Source organism: Herpailurus yagouaroundi, unplaced genomic scaffold (genome assembly GCF_014898765.1).
Source record: "Herpailurus yagouaroundi ecotype Mexico unplaced genomic scaffold, PumYag 188, whole genome shotgun sequence".
Classification (NCBI taxonomy): Eukaryota; Metazoa; Chordata; class Mammalia; order Carnivora; family Felidae; genus Herpailurus; species Herpailurus yagouaroundi.
Genome location: NW_024412419.1, coordinates 2,515,105 through 2,519,558, shown reverse-complemented (window position 1 = coordinate 2,519,558; position 4,454 = coordinate 2,515,105). Strand labels below are relative to the sequence as shown.

General features: G+C 52.5%; 1 protein-coding gene and 1 long non-coding RNA gene across 6 annotated transcripts in view; both read right to left on the bottom strand.

The window, feature by feature from the left end:
* The window catches only part of DCDC2C (doublecortin domain containing 2C), an 82,744-nt gene that overhangs the window by 35,145 nt on the left and 43,145 nt on the right, over positions 1-4,454 (bottom strand). The gene's annotated exons all lie outside the window — the stretch shown is intronic.
* LOC121044048 (uncharacterized) lies at positions 1,521-3,137 on the bottom strand. The gene is made up of 2 exons (XR_005797080.1): positions 3,040-3,137; positions 1,521-1,616 (listed from the first exon to the last, which is right to left on the bottom strand). It is a non-coding gene; the product is annotated as an uncharacterized LOC121044048 (long non-coding RNA).

Genomic DNA, 4,454 nt, shown 5'->3' with positions numbered 1-4,454 from the left:
ATGTGTGTACATGTACGTGTATGTGTGTGCATGTGTGTATGTGTGTGTGTGCACGTATCTGAGTGGCTGAGTGTGTGTCATATGTAGGTGTGTGTGCGTGTGTGTGTCTGGGTGTGCAAGTGAGTAGATGTGTGTGTCTCTGGATGTGTGTGCGTCTGTAGATGTGAGTGTGCATCTGCAGCCCAGGAGAGAGCTGGCGTCCCGGTGGCGGAGAGCTCTGTCTGGGGAAAAGTCTGGAGGGAGAAGAAGAGCTGCCCCGACCTGACCCATGCTGACCTCTGACCTTAAGCGCCAGGCTGATGAACGCGGAGTCTGCAAAGAAGACTAAGAGGCGCCTCGCAGGCTCATCAGAGGAGCGTTGTGACTCTTGACCTCGGGGTCGTGAGCTCGAGCCCCACACCGGACAAAGAGATTGCTTAAAAATAAAGTCTTACAAAAAAGAGGGAGGCCACGGGAGGGAGCGTTCTGCTCAGACCCGGCTGGCTTCCGGCCCGCGTACCGTCCAGCCAGGAGGACCCACGAGAGCGGAGAGGGGGATTCGATAACTGACGGCACGAGAGTCTCGAGGGGCTCTGAGGAGACAGGAGCGAGCCCAGGAGAAAGCGGGAGGACAGCCACGTCCACCGCGAAGACCACAGATTTCGCGTGGACCCCGGGGCCACCTGCCCCCAGGCACCCCTCATCTCGTCCCTTTTGCTAAAAGGAGAGCCCAGTCCCGGGCAGCAACCCTACCATCCAGAAGAGCCTGGGCCCTCCCCAGACTCCAGAACCAGATTAGTCCCTACCACCCAAGCCCCCTCGCCTGCCCCCAGCTGCTGACGGGGACTTGGCAGACAGACACAGGCAGCGCGTTTCCAGAGGGGAAGAGCACAGGGAAGGAAACGGCCTCTCGATCCTTCTGCTCCACGTGTCTCAGCGCGGCTCCCAGGCTGGAGGCGAACGTCCGGAGTCTGTGAGGAAACGAAGCCGAGGCCAACACTCAACGTGCAGAGGGAGGCTGGGCACAGCGGTGCCCAGAACCAGCCCGCCAGTGACACCACTGGGCCTCTGAGCCGCCAGCTTCGGCCGGCCCGTCACACGGGAGGCCTCCAGGCTAAGTCACATGGGCCCATAAGTGCTCCTCGGGTTTAAGCCACTTCTCTGCAGGTTCACTGCTCTTTACAGCTAGAAGCATCCAACAGAGCACTAACGACGCTTTTTAACTCATTCATTAACGTGCGCACCCGAACGCCCTTCGTGAGCATAGTCCGAGTTCCTCCCCGCACCTAGAGGTGCCAACGCTTTAAAGCTCCACTGTTTTGGGGCGCCTGGGTGGCTCAGTCGGTTAAGCGTCCGACTTCGGCTCAGGTCACGATCTCACGGTTCGTGAGTTCAGGCCCCGCGTTCGGGCTCTGTGCTGATGCCTCAGAGCCTGGAGCCTGTTTCAGATTCTGTGTCTCCCTCTCTCTCTGACCCTCCCCCGTTCATGCTCTGTCTCTCTCTGTCTCAAAAATAAATAAGCGTTAAAAAAAAATTTTTTAAAAAAAAAGCACCACTGTTTTTTCTAACTAAACAATCCGCAGATTCCACAGACAGACTGGCCTCCTCCTCGTGACTCCAAATTGTTTTGGTTTCACCTTCTTTTTTTTTTTTTTTTTTTATTTATTTATATATGAAATTTATTGTCAAATTGGTTTCCATACAACACCCAGTGCTCATCCCAAAAGGTGCCCTCCTCAATACCCATCACCCACCCTCTCCTCCCTCCCACCCCCCATCAACCCTCAGTTTGCTCTCAGTTCTCAACAGTCTCTTATGCTTTGGCTCTCTCCCACTCTAACCTCTTTTTTTTTTTTCCTTCCCCTCCCCCATGGGTTCCTGTTAAGTTTCTCAGGATCCACATAAGAGTGAAACCATATGGTATCTGTCTTTCTCTGTATGGCTTATTTCACTTAGCATCACACTCTCCAGTTCCATCCACGTTGCTACAAAAGGCCATATTTCATTTTTTCTCATTGCCACGTAGTATTCCATAGTGTATATAAACCACAATTTCTTTATCCATTCATCAGTTGATGGACATTTAGGCTCTTTCCATAATTTGGCTATTGTTGAGAGTGCTGCTATGAACATTGGGGTACAAGTGCCCCTATGCATCAGAACTCCTGTGTCCCTTGGATAAATTCCTAGCAGTGCTATTGCCGGGTCATAGGGTAGGTCTATTTTTAATTTTCTGAGGAACCTCCACACTGCTTTCCAGAGCGGCTGCACCAATTTGCATTCCCACCAACAGTGCAAGAGGGTTCCCGTTTCTCCACATCCTCGCCAGCATCTATAGTCTCCTGATTTGTTCATTTTGGCCACTCTGACTGGCGTGAGGTGATACCTGAGTGTGGTTTTGATTTGTATTTCCCTGATAAGGAGCAACGCTGAACATCTTTTCATGTGCCTGTTGGCCATCCGGATGTCTTCTTTAGAGAAGTGTCTATTCATGTTTTCTGCCCATATCTTCACTGGGTTATTTGCTTTTCGGGTGTGGAGTTTGGTGAGCTCTTTATAGATTTTGGATACTAGCCCTTTGTCCGATATGTCATTTGCAAATATCTTTTCCCATTCCGTTGGTTGCCTTTTAGTTTTGTTGGTTGTTTCCTTTGCTGTGCAGAAGCTTTTTATCTTCATAAGGTCCCAGTAATTCACTTTTGCTTTTAATTCCCTTGCCTTTGGGGATGTGTCGAGTAAGAGATTGCTACGGCTGAGGTCAGAGAGGTCTTTTCCTGCTTTCTCCTCTAAGGTTTTGATGGTTTCCTGTCTCACATTCAGGTCCTTTATCCATTTTGAGTTTATTTTTGTGAATGGTGTGAGAAAGTGGTCTAGTTTCAACCTTCTGCATGTTGCTGTCCAGTTCTCCCAGCACCATTTGTTAAAGAGACTGTCTTTTTTCCATTGGATGTTTTTTCCTGCTTTGTCAAAGATGAGTTGGCCATACGTTTGTGGGTCTAGTTCTGGGGTTTCTATTCTATTCCATTGGTCTATGTGTCTGCTTTTGTGCCATGGTTTCACCTTCTTTAGTGTCTCATTCTTAGCACTTTCTGGGGAGTGGAATGAATTAAAGTTCGGCGGCCTTGCTCTGTTTGCACGGGAATCTGAGCAAGGACACACTCCTCTTGTACTGAGCCTTGGGGACTCTGAAGGAACTGCATTTCAGCAGCCATGGGACCCGGCCCCAGGTCTCTGTGATCTCAGGAGGCCTGCCCTTCCGAGCACCGACCGGACGTGCCTGGCACCTGCCGGGGTCTCTGCACTAGAGGAGAGTTGGTCAGAAACGCTGACTTATCCCCCCTTCGACCCCGCAAACAATCATAGCTCAGAGGCTTGGGCTAAACAGAGCCTGCAACTCTAGGCACTTTTCCGCCTTTTTTAAGTGTTTATAAAAAGAAACGTAACCATAAATCTGGCAGAAGACATCGCTTTCGTGAAACACGTGTACCTTTAATCAGAGCGGCAACATCGTTAAATCATCAGTGTCTTAGTATCTGGAGGCCATTTTTGCGCAGATTGTAAGAACCAAAAACTGCAGCGAGGACCCCGCCCAGGGGACCTGCCAAACCACTTCCTGCTTCCCCGCTCCACAAGACCACCTTCCTCCCTCCCCAGGGCAGGAAAACGTCCTCGGGTACCGCACGTTGGCAGGGCCTGTGCCGTGTCTCCTGGGGACCCTAGAAGGAAAGCCATTCCTGGGGAAGGAGATTGGAGTTAACTAAAAGCTTACACAGGATCTTAAGTTTAGGGCCTCTCTGAAGCACCGGACGTGGGTCCCCCGGGGTGGGATGGGAAGGGCGGTGCTTCCCACACCTACTGACCACAGGGACCTTGTTTCCAAAGACGCAGAGCTCAGCTGGGGACCTGGTCTGCCTAGTGAAGCCGCTTCGCTCCAACCTGCGGTGCCCCTCACCCACTGTGCCATCGCTTGGGATTTTCTCGTGTCTCTTCAATGGGACTTATAAGCACCTGCTGGGTGTGAGGAAATGGGCGGTGAGAAGGCCCCCCCCTCAAGCAGCCCCTCCAGGCCCTCCCCTCTGGCCCCACCCGTCCACACACCACACACGCACTACTGACGTGGCCCCCACTCCCCCGTCTTTATGCCCATCGATGCCGCCAGAGCTGGGAGTCCCCGTCCCCTTGTCCCTCAAAGGCACAGAAGTTGCTTTAACATCATCTCCGGACAGCTAGGGAGCCCCGGTCCACGGAGGCATCGGCCCTCCCTGGTGTGGAGAGGCAAGTTAGACAGAAAGCAACACATATGGGGGCGCCTGGCTGGCTCAGTCGGCCGAGCATCTGACTCTTGGTGTCAGCTCAGGTCAGGATCTCACAGCCCTGGGACTGAGACCCACCTCGGGCTCCGCACTAGGCGTGGAGCCTGCCTGAGATTCTCTCTCTGCCCCTCCCCTGGTTACACGCGTGTGCTCTCTCTCTCT